Source organism: Passer domesticus, chromosome 10 (assembly GCF_036417665.1).
Source record: "Passer domesticus isolate bPasDom1 chromosome 10, bPasDom1.hap1, whole genome shotgun sequence".
In the NCBI taxonomy this organism is placed as follows: Eukaryota; Metazoa; Chordata; class Aves; order Passeriformes; family Passeridae; genus Passer; species Passer domesticus.
In genome coordinates this window covers 16,495,612-16,512,733 of record NC_087483.1, presented here as the reverse complement: position 1 = coordinate 16,512,733, position 17,122 = coordinate 16,495,612, and the positions used below count along the sequence as shown (strand labels likewise).

General features: G+C 42.3%; 1 protein-coding gene across 5 annotated transcripts in view; it reads right to left on the bottom strand.

Moving 5' to 3' along the window:
- SPATS2L (spermatogenesis associated serine rich 2 like) overlaps nt 1-6,201 on the bottom strand; it is a 78,496-nt gene extending 72,295 nt beyond the window's left edge. The window contains exon 1 of one of the 5 annotated variants that reach the window (XM_064434002.1): nt 6,107-6,201. The gene's annotated coding sequence lies outside the window, so the exon portion shown is untranslated. Of the gene's footprint in view, nt 1-5,510; nt 5,562-6,106 lie in introns of those variants that run through there. The other 4 variants (XM_064434006.1, XM_064434001.1, XM_064434004.1 and 1 more) reach the window with 4 other exon arrangements.
- Between the last annotated feature and the right edge of the window lie 10,921 nt (nt 6,202-17,122).

Below are 17,122 nucleotides of genomic sequence, written 5' to 3'. Positions count from 1 at the left end.
GGTCTTTCATAATTGAAAAAATTTGTGAGGCTACCAGCCATGCTGTGATGTTGACCCAATAGCATCAAATTTGGATCATCTTGTTTCAAAAAACCCAGTCTTTCTCCCCACCAGGGCTTCCTCCAACCACCACCTTCTGCTCTCCTCACAAGCCTACAGGCACTTTTCTTACATAGCAGCTGCCCTAGTTCATCTGTATTTGCCTCATACTGCAGATCTCTTTAGGGCATCTCTTGCCCCACCTGCACCAGAGCTCTCCACACCTGATCTTTTGACTCCTTTCTCCTGCTCTTTCCTTACATTTCAGACTTGGCTGCCTTTCTGCTGGCCAGATGAATTATCCAGTCCTTTTTGGCTTCCACTGTGTTTGTATACAACATAATTTGGTTACTGAAGAGGAAGAAACCCTCAAGAATTTTAACGAGAAGTAGGTTTCCTTCTTTCATCCTAGTAACAAAGTGCATGCAGCACATGGGAGACCTCAGCAGCTGTGGGAACAGATGATGAAGCCTGTCTGCACCTTAGAGCTGTGCAGTCCATCTCCACACCATCCCTCACTCCAGCATACCCAGCACAATGACAACAAGCTCTGATTCTAACACCAAAGCACAAGGTCATGACAGCACCTGAACAAACCAGCCAAACAACTTCTAGCCAAAACTAAGTTATTAACGGAAAACAGAAACACAGAAAAAACACCATTTCATTCAGACCTTGTCCTAAAGATCACTAAATCAAATTCTATACAAGCTAGTATATCACTGCATAAGATAGTTATTCCCTCAGCAACACAGAAAGGGGAAGTCCCAGAGAAATGATGACATTTTGGTAGTTGTAGGTTTTCCACTGCGACCAAAACCCACAGCTTCTGAACACATTCCAACTGAGAAGTGCCACCACACCCAAAATGCAAGTGCAATGGTTTTATTGCATTTAATTTTACACAGAGAACCATACTGTAATTTAGCTGCTAAAACGGAATAGCTTAAGTGTAGTGAAGAAGAGGAAGCCACAAACTGCATGTGTGTAGGACACTGCTGGTTTTATGTATTACTAAGTAATTTAGTCTGAAACAACCATTTGAGTACGTGCTTGAGCTTCAAGTCATCAGAGCCCAAATACTCTTTGCTGGCAGTTGTACCTAACCAACAAGAAAGTCTCAAGTCTTGATCTGCCACTATGAACCACTCTTCTGCAGCGATGAAAGCCAGGTGCCACAGTTAGCATTCAGGCAGACACTCCAGGGTTGAACCTTCAGGGCAAGTACTGCACACATTTCTAACAAAATCAGCCAGGATCCTGAAGGGCTATCCTCATTTGGAAATGTCTCACCAACAATATCTTTTGGTGGTGCTCCAGGTAAGAGTCAGTCAAGCACCATAAATTCTTGCACATACTTTACACAAGGTTGGGCCAACAAACACCAGTCCACCTAACCCAAACGTAAGGTGTTTATTTTGAAATGCTGCCAGACAGGTTGACTTTACCAGCACAGAAAGATAACTCCGTGAGACTGAGCTGTCAACACAAAAGTGGCAGCTGCTCCTTGAATGCCAACTCAAAACACACCCACAACCTTCAAGGACAGTCACCTTCCAAGAAATCATACTCATCATAGTCAAGTTTGCTTGACTATGCATAGCACAAACAGATAACATTGCTCAACTCCACCCAGGACATAAAACAGCATCAACCCTCTCAGAAACACAGTTCATAGCAACACCAGGCTTAAGTTACCACTTAAAAAAAAAAATAGAACAGACCTTCAGTCAAAGAAAATCAAGTAAAACTGCACCAGTTCACACAGGCCAAAATCTGTCTCAAACTCTGACTAGCAGCACACTGGTATTCACAAGCAGGTGAGACTTCTTGCCATTTGAACTCTTACCTTTCCATCACTTGGGAGATTAGATTCATCATTAATTTAAATACTGGACACAGTACACTGCCATAGGCATTTTTTTCAGCCAGCAAACCACTCGAGAGAGTACTGAAAGGCCTATTATGAAGGCCAATCGCTATCCTTTTCTTGAATGACCACATGAAAATCAGTGACTGTTCCACAATGGTTTGAAAGGGCCTTTTGTCTGAAGGAAAGGACAAGGAGTCACAAAGTATTGCAGATTCATTTGTAACTCATGGCTTTTGAAGAAACTGCAGAGCTTCAGTTAAAAGCAAACCAAGAAAAGAACAAGCTTTGAAAATGTTATGCCACAATCCTTTCCTACTATGTACATGCAGAGCATATTTTTAGTCTCTTTTGTATTATAAAAAGATGGGCTGGCATTCTATATTATTGTTGTTTTACAAGAGGAGCTTAAAACACTTGCAGAGTTTTGACTTTATTCCCAAACCCTAATTAGGGTCTGCAGCACTATTGTATAAACAGAAAATCATCAGGAGCTTTTTCTGGTACATCTAGTAAAAGTGTAATTGTACTGGGATAATAAGTGAAACCATTGTCACTGTGGCTTAATAATCACTTTAGTAATTGAGCAAATTTGGCATTGCCCACAAAGTATAAGATGGCCAATTCAAGAAAAAGACTTCTTTTGTACTGAGAAACCAGCATTAGACTCTAATTTTGAAGTCTGTTTCTGAAGTCCCTCACAGAAAAAGTTAATTACATCTGCCAACAACTTCCCAGAAGAAAAAAATGTTTTACTTCCCCACCTACCCCAATGACAATTCAGTTCCCAGATTTTACATGCAGAGGTGCACTCACATTTGAAATGGGACTTGCACACAGGATTTCATTACAGTTTCTAAACAAGCTTCACATGCACAAACTTTCAGCAGGAATGACAGTAGAACCTAATAACCTAAAACAGATTTCTTCTAATCCATACCCAGAACTTGGGAATTACTGCACTTCCATTCGAAAACAAGAGTTACAGCTGACAGACTTGCCCTCTTCCCTGTATGTTCCACCCACATACCATGAAACTAAACAGTCAAAAAGCATCAGTTTTCACTCCCCAGCTCCTTGCCATATCCCAAAATTTATATTCCCTGTGCTCCCACAATGGCACCGAAACCAAACAATGTATTTTGCACACACCATTGGTCAAGGTGCCTGTTACACTTAGCTCTTCTGACCACCTTATCGGATTACATCAGGCAAGGAGCTGGTCCTTGGCATGTTACAAGACTGCACAAGGGCCAAAATTTTCGCTGTAGGAAGCAGACACGATGACACTCCCATATATATGTGGGAAGTAAAAGTCCTGCCATGACAAATACACCCCCAAGGTAACTAAACACCCCCTCATCTTATGCTCTCCAAAACAAGGGCTTACCATTCTGAAGACTGTAAAGAGACTCCTGCCAATGCAAAACAGAAGCTAAACAATGCCACACATCTTGAAGCTCAAGGTGCTCAGAAACCCACAGGGCATAGACGTGTGACGTGCAAAGCCTCCTGCTTTCAAACAACTTTTAACAGGAGAAGGTGTCCAGTCTAAAATAAAGGTACTTCACTACTGTTTCTTTTTATACTAGAAGAAGAAAACTGTGAGAAAGCTGGTGACACATCTGAGAAAGGAAGGCAGGAGGAACAGAAAAACTGAAGCATTAGAACAGTGCAGAAAAACACAGAGTAGACAGTAGTACCAGACAGGAGCCATATTTCTCAAGAGCAACATGGACAATAAAATCCTTGATATTAGCTACAAATAAACTACAATTAACAGTTAACTGTTATTTTTCTTCCCTAGATGTTCGTGCAAAGTCTCACTGCCCTTTGGTGTTCTGCTCCAAGTCATTACACAGCTTTACTTTTAATCTCCAGTGCACAGTGAAAAGTGGAGTTTGACCTTTCCTTCAGATTTGTAAAGCACCACAGCAGATTGTTTTGAGAACATGACTGAGGTGGGTTTTTTCCTATTCTGCATAGCTAATGTTGCTAACAGTATCTAAAGACGTCTAAGACGTGGCCTCTGAAAACACACCAGGAAACACAGTTCCTTAGAATGACAACAGAGGCCATGTGTGTGGGTAAAAAAGTACACAAATATAACAGTTGGTGAGAATTAATGCAAAATACAGGCTGTCTGCAACTGCTGACAGGCACAGGTTTGGTACTCCCATGATTGCTAGAGAAAAACTTGAATAAAATACAAAACACATTGTGGGCACTGTAAACTTTGTACTTTCTCTTAAAAACAGGATTGAATCAATTTCAGTTCCAGACAAGCATTTCCTTAAAATTTGGGAAACAGCAGGAAGGTGTTCTGACATAGCCTCATTTCCGTTTCTTTGAGCAAGAAGGACCAGATAAGAATAACCGGGCTACATTCAGAACCAAACCTCTCTCAACACAGAAGGATGCTTGTGTTCGGTTTTTAGGCTCATTACTGTATGTCAGACAAAACAATAATCCTCAAGCACATTTTTTCTCAGGCATCTGCCTGGGGATAAGGACTGTGGAAACAGACCCTTCACTTAAGGACAACCCTGAGGACATTTTGAAGGGAACTTAATTTAATTCATCGTAATCATAGCACTTTTTTATGCAGTAAATTTCCCGGAGTTTTGACCTTACCTCCTTACACAGTTATACAGCACCTGACACAGTACAAGCCTTATCTTGATTAGTGTCTCATTACATTTAACAGATCCTGCTGTTCTCAAAGGGTCAAACTCCTTCCACTTCCCTAGCACAATTAGTGGGAGAACACTCACAGCCTAGCACCAGTGTTTGGCTCCAGCAGTTTGGGATGGAGCCTCACTAAATTCACCAACCTGTTCTGACCTGGAAATCATCCTGCATTTGCACGGTTTGACTGCGTTCACAGAAACAATTGTGGCAAGGGCACCGTGTCCTGCTCACAGCAGCTTGAAGACCCTGGTTAGTGGCATTCAACAGGTTGCCATCCAGGATTTCTTTCATGGACAGTGCAAATACATTCCTAGTTAACCTGACATTCTACATGCAGCAGTCTTTTCCACTTTCTGTGTAAGAAGTTTTTAGTTTACCTTCTTGAATGACCACATTTTGGAAAATACTTTATAACTGCATCAAGAGCTCAAAGAAACAGAAGGAAAATGCCTCTTGCATACACTGGTAATTCAAATTTAAAGGTTAACAAAAAAAAAAAATCCCACAAAAGATCATTAGTTGGCTTGAAGCACATTTTCAAGCTGAAATCAACCAAATCAATCCAGTGGAATGTGACCTGGAATGAAACAGACGGATTTTCTGTGGTGCTTCTTAGTTTCCCTAAAGAAAACAAATCTGGTAGTACAAGCGATTCACATCTCTAAGTGATGAGGCTGAGGGTGGGGAAGGAGCTTACACTATTAATTTACAGCTCAACAAAGGAGGCATTGCATTCTGATAGAGAATAAGAGTACTGCCAGCTGCCACTGCTTATCAACGAATTCCATATCTACTAATTTTTTTATGCATAGTAAAAAAGACAACACAGACTTAAAAAAAACCCAACAAACCCTAAACCAAACACAAAACCAGTTCCAAAAAACCCACTATCACCTCGGAAGTCTTTTACCTTGGCAGAGATAAAAAGGAACGCCAAACGGGTGGGTTTACGCTGAAACAGCAGCTGAGGCGCAGCAAGCTCCGCGCCTACCTTGCGGTGTGGCAGCGCTGGCAGCAGCGCTCGCAGCCCCGCCACAGCCCCCGGCGGCGGTTCGGGACCGACCGCTCCGCTGGCTCAGCGCGCCGGGCACGGGCGGCCACGCTCGGCGACACCCGGCTCCCCGGGCGCGCAGTTAATCATTTATGGCCGAGGCTGTTACCGAATAGCCTTGAACAGCCCAGCCCAGCCCAGCCCCGCTTCGGCTCCGGAGGCGCCGATGGCTGGCGGAGCGGCGGTGAGCGGCTCCCGGGCGCTGGCGGAGCGGGTCCCGGCGCACGCCAGGCGGGGTCCAGGGCACGGGGCCGGCCTGGCTGCGGTCCCCGTGCCGCCAGGAGGGGCCCACCCGCAGCCGGGGCTCGGCGCCGGGATCCGAGGCGACTGAGCAACGGGTGGGGCACCGCGACAGCCGCACCCCTCCCTCCCCGGCACCCCTCGGCACGAAACTCCCGGCGGCCCCCGCCGCCCCGCGCAGGTGCTGCTGAGGGGAGGCGACGGCGGCGCCTTACCTGGTGCGGCCGCGGCGGAGGCCGAGGAGGGGCTGGGGCCGGTGGCGGCCGTGGCACCGCCGCCCTCCCGCGGACACGCCTCGCGCCCCGCCCCGCGCGCCAGCACCGCCCCCGGCCCGCCCCGGGCTGGGCTCGGGGCCGGGCCACGCCGGGCGGGAGCGGCGGGACGGGCCCGGGGGGAGGCGCCCGAGGCGTCGGGGCCGCAGCGCTGCCGCGTCCCGGGCTCTCTGCGGACCGGGCCGGGCAGTTGTGAGGGGCGGAGAGCGGCCCCCGGCACACGATTTACGTGTACCCCGCTTGCCACGCACAAATCAAACACCCACGACGCGCAAGGGCAGCGCTGGGCCTCCTGTAAGGAACTATTCACGAACTTGTCCCTAAGTGAAAGTAAACAGGCGACATCAGTCACGGCCAGCAGATGAATCTCAGCCTCGAGAAGAGATGACCGAGGGGGGTCTCTCTTCATTAATGTGTATAAATATTTAAAGGAGCAGGGGTGTGTGCTGTGAGGATGGATCAGGCTCTTCTCAGTGGTGCTGAGCACAAGAGGCACCGAGCAGAAACTGATGCACAGGAAGTTCCGCCTGAACGTGAGAAAGAACAACTTTACTGTACAGTGACCAGGCATGGGAACCAATTGCCCAGAGGCTGTAGAATTTCTCTCTCGGGAGATACTCACGAACCATCTGAACACAACCCTCTCCCTTGTGCTCTGTGCTTGAGCAGGGAGGTTGGCCCAGGTGACCCACTGTGATCCCTTCCAACCTTACCCATTCTGTGATGCTGTAAAGCTCTATGAATACTCATGGCGAACAATGAGAATATAAAAACTTACCACAAGTTTTTCAGTAATCAGTGTTTTAAAATACCACCTAAAAGGTGCAAATAAAATACGGTCAGAATTATTAACACAAAGATTAAGAAGCAATAAATAACTATCCACTTAAACGCTAGAATGTGGAGGTACAACTGTACACTTGGAAGAAAAAAACAACCAACAAAAAAGCCAAAAACAAAGCACCAAGGAAAAACCCCAAAAACCACACCCAAAAAAATCCAAACACCCCCCCCCCCCCCAAATTCCATAAACAACTACAAACCAGATTTACTATCAGCATTGGTGTCTTAGACTGTCATAAGCATTTCCCTTAACCCAGACACGTATCGGTTCTCATTTTTGTTAGCAATGATTGCCACAAGTACTGAAAATCATGGTGTTCCCTCTCAGAATTGTTGCACGCCTCGTTTCCAGCTAGCACAAATGGGACTTTCTTGGTTATACCACACCTCTACTTGACTCCCTCCCCTCAGCCAGGAAACAAACTTCCACCCTCACAGTTTGGACGCAACACTTGAGCCAAGCAAGGATTCTGAAACTGCTGCACTGAGAATCACTCAAGGTGCAATTCACAATGAGAAGGTATCAAACTCACCCTGCAAGCCAGGCAGAGCTGGCAGCGTTTCCCCCTGGCAGGGAACCTCTGCAGTGGGACAGTGCAAGGCTCGCTGCGACAGCGGTGCCCTGGAAACCTCTCTGGGTGCGTTCTGCTCTGCCCAGGCACGGTGCCCTCGTGGAGTGAGTATCTGCCAAATGCACTTGTCCACCTGCTGCAGAAAGCTGGGCATGAATTACACAGTCAATGTTACAGTGGGGCCACAGGTTGAGAATTATGTCTGCAATTAGAATCATGTCTTCCAAACGGTTCAGATCTTCAGTAAATGTTTCTTTATTTTAAACAACATAACTTAGAATGTCCAGGCTTGTATTTGTGTAGGGAGCATGCTCTTTACAGTAATGCCAACATTCATTTGCACCCTGAGCTGTATGAATTCTGCCTGGGAGTTTTGGAAATGATTCTGAAGTTCAGGAGAATGGTAGATTATATTCATAAAACAAGGGTGCCACTGACCTTTCAGCACAAGAGAATAGATGTGAATCAGGGACCTGAGATTCATCTAAAGGAACACAGTGGAAACACACAGGATGAAAGGCTCTAAAGGCTTTACAAATTATATTTGGATGAGGGAGAGCAGGGAGAAAGAGAATGTGGGAAAAAGAAGAATGAAAAAGGATCCTGCTGTTTAGCTCATGCATAAACTGTATGTGTCTAGCCAAAGGTCACTCCTTTTATTTTCTCATTAATTTCAATGACGGTAAATGGTATATGAAGAACAATCTAAAAATAAGAACAGCCAGAAATAGCTTAGGGTTTTTGTGTGACAGCGTGGCAGGAAGAAAAACCTGAACTGAAACTTCATTCCAGATCTTCTGGCTTTTGAAAAAGTAGTGACTTAATTATTTAAGATGAACTGTAAATCTATTTAGAGAAGTTAAACAAAAGTTAAGTGGTCTACTTTTTAATGCATTTTCCAATAAAGTTTTTATACTATGCGTACACTGAAATTAATTCCAGAGGGTTTTTTTTTCCATTTACTGTTGTTCTGAGAAATGGTGTATATGGACAGTTTTGTGGGGGAGTTTTCTGGGTTCTAAACACAAGTGGAAAAAAACCCCAAAACACTAAGTACTAGGCAGCTGTAAACAAATAGAGGAGGAATAACAAGCTTTGGGAAGTTTTCAGGTGCATGCAAAAGCTGGCACAAGGAAATTGCCATCCACAGCAACTGAAAGTAGAGGCTGAAATGGGAACATAAAAGGGATAATGTATGTTTTGCTGTGGGGGTCATGAATGGCTGCCTCAAACAAATCTTCAGGCAACAGGAGCTCTTCATACAGAGACTGATGCAACATCTGCCAGCCTTTTCTTTCTAGGGAATAATGGGCCAATATCTAGAAGGCGATCTACAGACAAGGTGACACAGATTCTACAGCAGCATTGAAAGGATTTTAGCATTACTCCACCAGCTTTTTTAATTTTTTGCAGCAAATGTGCAAATCTGCATTGACTTGCAGCATATTTGACTGCTGAGCTTACATTTGCAAAAAGAGGACACCAGCTGCCCGGAGTTTAGTTCTCATTTTCTGTTTATGCCAAATAGCTGTATGAACCTTATGGTTAACACACATTGCAGTGGTTCACTTTCTGTGTAGAGGTTAGTAATTGATAAAGGTAAAATGATAAACAACAGCAATTAAGCATCCCAGCTAGAATATTTGGGCTATATTAGAAGTGAGATGACCTGCTCAAAGCACCAACTTTCGATTTTGCATTAAATCCTTAGGTCATTTTATTTCCTGCACAACCATGGTCATATGTCTGATGTGATCTACAACTAATTTGATTTCTCTCAGCCTCAGTTTGCCATCTGCAAAGAAAGAATTTCCAGCCCTCAGTGTATATTGCAAAGATTAACAGATACTCCAGGTGTAACCGTACAATGTAGCAGCTTTGGCAGGAAAGGTGTCTGAATGATTTCTTGCTCACTTGCAGCCTCCCTGACTCCATCCTGGCACTTTAATCTATTATTCTATTCAGTTTTTGAAACCTACTCACAGTCCAGTCCACTGAAATGACCTGGGTCAAGAATACCACACCGCACCCCTTGTTCTTTAAAGATTTTTTTAACTGTGATCCAGTTGTTATTAAAGCTCCAGCAGCTGGTGACCTGTCATGAAAAGGACCTTGAAAAGCAACATGTCAAACTCTAAAATCAGATAATGAGCTGCAGTAATCCAGAGGGGTGTCACAACACAGCCTGTGTGAAGTCACTGTTTCTGAAGGAGAAAAACACCCCTCACATACGACATGGGTTCAATATCTCGTCCTACTTGATTAGTCTTGAAGCTAGGGATGGAAGAGGAGCCAAGTGAAAGCAAAGGTAATAGGACAATTACACAGGGATATATTTTATCTCATCTCCTTCACACACCTACTGCTCCCACAAGACTGACAGACTCCAGCGCTTCCGTTGCATCAGTCACACCACATCCTCTTGGACTCCTTCTTGGCAATCAGTTTTAAGGTACTGCCTGAAGCAGGTCACTGCTGTTTTTCCTGACTACAGATAAGAGACCGTAGCAAAGAAAGAAATGGTGCAGAGAACTCCTCAGCTGCAGAAATAAAGCACAGGTTTTCTGAGTCCTGCCCAATGCACTGACTACGAAGCCTCATCTCCTGCTGTTTGGGGAGGTCTGTTGCCTCCCCAAAGGGACTGTGTGCCATGTGAAGCAGCAACAGGGGACCATGGAGCAGGGAGGAGAGGTGTCTGGAAGGGAACTGAGGTGTGTTTCTCTAAATAGGTATTCGTTTCATTGGTTTCAATAGCAGAATCAGTGATTGGAAGTTTGTTAATTGGCAACAAATTAAATCAATGGAAATTCCCCTGGCTGAAAACTGTTTTTGGCTCACAACAAGGGAAAATTGATTCAACACAAAAATTTGGAAATAAAGTAGTACAGTCACAGTGGTCTGGCAACAGATCTGAGGTGAAGATATAGAAAACAGCAAATTACAAGTTGTGCAGCAGTTGCTAATCTAGGGCATAAGAATTACAAGGGTCTTTTAAGCCAGAAGAAGAAGTGATAATAACATTTTATCCTGGCTTTTGTTTACAGCAGTTTAAAAACTGGAATGTTAGTGTAAAGAAGTTCAAAGAGAGGCACCAGAAGTGATGAACAGGAATATATCTTCAGGAGATGGGTGTTTACATGCTTGTCTTATGAGAAAGCAGCCAAGCAAAGAAAAGACTGAGGATCCTTTCAAGGGACCTGGGTGGAATCCCAAAGAGCATTATATAGAGTGTAAGCATGGAAAGAAGAAAAAGAAGATTCATGATAACTATAAAAAATTCTGACAGCCACAGTGGACTAAAACCCCTAGAGAGGTTGGCTTCCTACATATTATCAGCACAAAGTGCCATTCAACATTCAGAAAAAAATTTGAAATAGAAAAGCCTCTCCACTCGCCTGTGCAATCCCAAGCAAAAAAAATGAAGGACAGCATCTTTTTTTAGAGCTCTCCAAGCAGGTCAAATTCAGAAAGAATAATTCACAACCCACACATAAGTCAATGGCCATTATGTTTGCTCAGACAAGACTGGAATTTGATTAAATGCTTATGAGCATGTAGACGATATACTATATAAAAAAAAAATCTGTTTTGCAATGAGACTATTTATATCAAAGTTAATTTCAATTGCTTTTCTGAGATCTCACATTTGGTTAAAAATACAAAGTCCCCAAAGGACTTGTGACAGAGTGCAATATTTTAAGAAATATTTTTATTTTTACGTTTTCTTTTTTTAAGATTGGCAAAGAGGCTGGTTAGAAGCTTCACAGAAACATGCAGCTGAAAAAAAGAACCTGAGCATTTTCTGATTTCAGAAGCAATCACATCTTGTGGTGTCTGATATTTCAGAGTGAGTGGACTTGAGCAGGGTGGTAAACACTTAAGAATGACTGAAGTTCAAAAACAAACAAAAAGAAGCCTTGAGCTCACTCTTGTAGTAAATGGGAAAAAAAGTGAGGGAAAGCTTGGCAAAAATCAGCATAATAGTGGGCTTATTGTTGAATCTGAAAGCTTCATTTTCCAATGGTGTCCCTTTTCTGGGAAGCGGCACAACCACCCTGAAAGCGCTTTCTATAGAGATGATAAATCTGTGGTGGAGATTTATGCACATTCAGATTAAGTCAGGAAATCAGTAATGAAAAGGATAATTAAATAGAGAGACAAAAACCTAGAAGAAAAATTACCAAAAGCTCCCAAAACAAATACAGCTAACAATACACCATATATATCAGGTCCTGGGATTCTGACTCTGACTTTGGCACCCATTCTTGCTTGAGCAACACGCAGGGTGAGCAACCTCATCCTCTTCCTCACTGTGTTTCCCAGGACTCTAGAGAAGGGCAGTCTGCAAAGGAGCAGATTCTGTGTGAGCAAGATGAGGCTTGGTATCTTTGGTCCTCTCTGTTTTCTTTTTGCACAAGCTCTTAATTCATCAGTAGGTGGAAAAGCATAGGAAGAAAAAAATATTCTGTACTTATTAATGGAACTGTTTGAGGCCACAGCACTCCTGGTTCTGAGGGAGCATCCAAAAAGGAGGGGACAACCCTCAGTGACATCAGTCAATCTCAAAAATATCACAAATAAACACCAAAAAACTTCAGCAACAAAAGAATAGGGAACTTCCACTAGCTGGTAGCACTACCAGATTGCTGTCCTCTGTCTGGACTTGATACTGTGAGGAGAAAATTAAGAGTTCATAAGCTAAATGAGAGCTTTTGAACATTACAGTCTCAATTTGACAACCAACAGCCCTGTCTTTCTAGGCACAAGTAAATGAGGGTCTGTGAAACTGCTTTTGACAGAGAAGTCACTTCTTCCCTTTTGACTTTGAAAGATGTACAGCCAACTCAGAGTGGTGATGTTAAAGCAAACACACTGACTGAACAAAATTTAGCAAAAAAGCCCTTCTCTTTTTTATGACTGTAACGCTAAAACATGAAAACTCAGTACTGAGTCATAGTCCAGTGTGCAAACTTTTCCAGCTTTAAAGATGTGGTGTACAAATGTGCAACTGTGTGACAATCTTTAGTTTGTGCACCATGACTTTTTCATTAATTAGTTTACTTTCTAAATGTTGTTCCACTTCTCTAAAGTGGATTCAGTCCTAGTGTCTCATTAATCTCATGTGGGAACTAAAGACAGATGAAAAAATTGACATCTAAATGACATGGATCTGCTTCCAAGTTTTGCAGTGCAAGATGATCTGTGGTAGAAACTATTTACAATCCTTTCTCTTACACCACTGGACAAAAAAAAAAAGCTCTACAAAAAGTGTAGCAACTCCAATTTCTGCTTCAGAGTTCTGTTCTAGGCAGTGTGCAAAATGCTACTTCAGCCCCTACCCTACTCTTCTTTCTGCTATCAAGAATAATTTAAAACAATTTGAACTCTTTTCCTTGGGGCTGCGTGAGTTTATAGATGACAATTTACTTTCTGCTGTTAATATGCCAGGCTCAATTCAAACAAAAATCTCCATGCCAAAAAATGTCATGTCATTTACTTATACAAAGCAAGACAATCTCCCTTAAACACCAAATCTGATAACCAAGTATTCTCCTGCCATTTGGAGATGTATGGGAGTTTAACTACACTTCCATTGGTGTAAATTAAAAATGCATCTAACAGGCAGTCATGCAAAGTAGGAACCACACTCCAGGACTGGCTTTGCATGTGGACATTACTGTGATCTCTCTTCACATCAAAAAGTCACCTGCACAAGATAATCCTAGCCGGAAGGAAAAAGCGAGCAAAAGTACTGAGTGCTTTGAAGTGTGGTTTCACGAGCAACTTGAAACTTACCTGGGAAGTAATGTAAACAACAAAAGTGGCACATTTAAATTATGATTTAACTACTAACTCAGGACTTTGGCAGTGGAGATTATGGTTGATACAATGTAATCCCTTGAAAGAAGGGATGATCAACGGGCAAAAACATATAATCAAGTTGGAAAAAACAATAAATGCAAGAACTGTAGCTTTAGCGTTGTTACACAGCATACAGGGAATTAAAGGAAAGTACTAAAACACAGTAATTACAGAAGGAACTAAAAGGTTTCAAACCCCCAAGGTTTGATCAATCAGCAGAGTGCTTTAAAAGTCCAGTGACCATAACAGAAAATATGTAAGCAATGTTATTCAGAAATTACCAAGGTAACTTAAGGTTTAATATGGAATAATGCCAAGCATAGATTTGGTTTATCTCAGAAAAGACTGAAGGAAAGCTCCACAATGTAGAATCTAAATTCCTCAAAAGAAAATGTCCCCAGGGCTCTGCACTAGGAAAGCAGCACCTCTGTTTAACAAGGAGAGAGTCCCAGCTCAGAAAGTGCCTCACCCATGGCTGCACAGGAAAGCTGTGCGAGGACTGAACACATCCCTCCACCAGGAAACTTACCTTATAGTGGCTGTTGAAAGCTATCGTATAATGAAAAAAAAAAAAACCAAAAAACTGCTTAAAATAACACTGGCTAAAACAAGAAAAAAATCCATCTAGGTGGAGTTACTTCATTTAATGCACAAATACAGCCTGCTATTCTTAAAGACCAGAAAGGACTGCTCATGGACAAAGAGAAGAGAGAGATAACATTAAAAAACCTAGAAGACAAAACTGAAAAGGGAGGTATATAGATACAGATTCAGTATAAAAACCCACCAACTTTGGGGTCATCCTTTGTACAAGTGTCTTACTGCATGCCACAGAACTGAGACAATACTTCTGTAATCATCGTCCCCAAATCTTCTAGAATGTAATGAACATGTACCATTTGTCACCCAATTTATCATACAAGAATATAACCCCTTATTAATTATAATCCTCAGGTTGGCTTCAAATTTTTTTGAGAAAGATGATATTATTCTATGCCAGAGTACTTCTCCCTGAAGAATACATAAGGAGTTAACTCACACATAGATGGATATTGTTACTTATCAGCACTTCACTGCCATTACCATGGCAGCAAGGCAAAGACCATTTTGTTCTGCCCCATTCTTCCCTCAGAACTGACAGTTCGCTTCCAAATACAGAATCTTAACAGAAACTAATGTCTGAGGCCAGATTTTGCATTGTGTCCTACAAGCTCAATCTGATATGAAGTTTAATGAAAAGGTGGAACAAAAGGCTGTCGTTTCGTAAGCCTAACTGAACATTAGGAGGCTGATTATGCTGTTTGCAGTACAATGTGCATAAAAAGAAGCAAACAAAACTCTGATCAAGCATTTTCTGGGTAAAATGTGCCCTAAAAACTATCTGCATCTTCTTTTGCTGCTCACAGACAAGTGCTGTTGCTGCCTGCAGGACACCTATGATTGCCAAGAAGGAGCACATACAGTGAAATTACAATAGATTCATCAGAAATGTGTGGAAAACAGTGAGTGGAGTGCTCCAAAGGAGTAGTCAAGAACATGCAACATGCCAGCCATCATTACACTTCACATCTGCATATCCAGTATTTTATCAATATTAATAGGAAAACTGGTGCATGAGGAGGCTCTGGGGCATAAGAATTTAATTTTCTGATTTACTCTGACACTTTAGAACTTGTCTAAAGAATAAAAAAACAAAGGGAAAGAATGCCACAGACAAAGAACCTAAGGAATATGATCACTTCCTAGCTGGTTCAGGCTCTTTATCTGAATCCATAAAGGTCTAAATATTAAGGAGTCACTGTGACATTAAAAAATTCCTCCACCAATCCCATTCACCAAAGCTTCATGGATGAACAACTCATAGGAGCTCTCCCACCATTTCTGAGTAGAAACAATTTTGATGAAATATAGAAGGCAGGAGAGCAAGGTTTAGTGAAACAGAACTCTGACACAAATAAGCACAACAACTGGAAGGGAAGGTTGAGAGGACAGAGAGATGCAGGGAAAGCAGAAGGCAGCAAGTCTTACTCTTCTGGACAGGAGGTTCAGAGTGTGTGAGTGTGAGCATCATGAAAGATCCAGATGGTCTTCTCCACCCAACAGCGTAGTTTGCTCATGTAGGTCCTGGGAGACAGTTACCTGAACAACCTGTTCTCTCTTGTAAAACCTGTCATGTAATCCAAGTTTATCCTGCTGAGCTGACCACAAAATAATAAAGTACTTAGCTGTTATCCCCCTGTGTCACAAACACTCTGTAAGCTCTTTTTTTGTCTACAGCAATGTGAGAGTTAATATCTGCACAGGAACAGAGGCAGACAAAAAGAAATCAAGAAAGGGGACAGGGTGAAGCTGCAGGCTGCAATAGTTATGCCATTTGATTCCCAGCTTTAAATAAACCATTTGAAGTAGAACAGGTTTTTTATGTTACAAAAGCTGCTTTTCAGTCTGCATCACTGTTTACAGTTGCAAAAATTACTCCACTTGAACTCCAAACTGGATATTCAACATTGAGAAAAATAGCGGAAAATTTATGTGCAGATCTCCATGATTCCCACAGCTCCCGTGCCACATCCAACACTTACTAGCTGCAGCAGCATTAAATCTCACAGTTACAGGTGACATTGTTTTGCAGACACAGTTCAAAAACTTTACCTTCATCCCTACAAACCCACCAGCTGAATGGTACAGCTTCACAACTGAAAAGTCTGAATTAACCACAGAAAAATAATATGTATCATTTCTGTGAACTTCACTTATTGAAAAGATCTTCAAGAGTCACAAAAGAGAATATCCCAGGTGAACAAATAAATGCTGAAGCTGCTGAGCTGGGTTTCATAGCACTCTCCTCTCTTCTACACCTCATTAAATTAGGCTATAAATACCAAGCAGAAGTGCAAATAACTTCCTGAATGGAGACTGAGTTTGCACCTACTTCAGGAAGCTTGGCAATTTTGCCAATCAAATCCTCATAATTTGTCCTTTTGTTAAAACCAGAAAGTTGAAGGACAGGAGGCATGTCTAACAGAGCTTTCAAAATTATGGGTAATGTACACACACAACAGGGGGAGAATGTCATTGTTATTTTCTACTATATAGATCTTGCTTCAATATTTAAGGGGTTCACCCTTGCTACCTATGAGATCATCAGGACTTTGGACATTTGATAGCACTTATGTTGGTATTAAAAATTCAAAAGTTTTATATTCTCCATGAGAACTAATGAAGAGGGCCCCAACAAATAGTTGCTGTGCATTTGTATTTCTGTAACAGCTGTAAATTAAGAATTGCAAACTTGACTACGTGCAATATCAAACCTTAAGTCCCACAAGTACTGAGCTGTAATAAAACAGGCTAGGAAGCAGTTGTTAATTTAAACTAAATTATATAAAGGAACAGCTGCATTCCCAAGAACAAAGCCCCAAACAACAAAATGCAAAGAAGAAAGGACAAGACTACACATATTTCTTCTAAAATGGCTCTCCAAAGGGAGAAAACATCAGATTTACAATAAAATCTAATGTGGGACTTTAAGGTACAGTAAAATGCAGTTCTAATACTTGTTCCAGAGGTATCAAAAATGGCTACAAACCCCTTAGCAAAGTGTTGTGATTAAAAAAGACCAAAAGCTACAGAGTGGCCAAGTGAGATGAAATGCTGGCAGTTAGCCAAATATGGGTTCAGG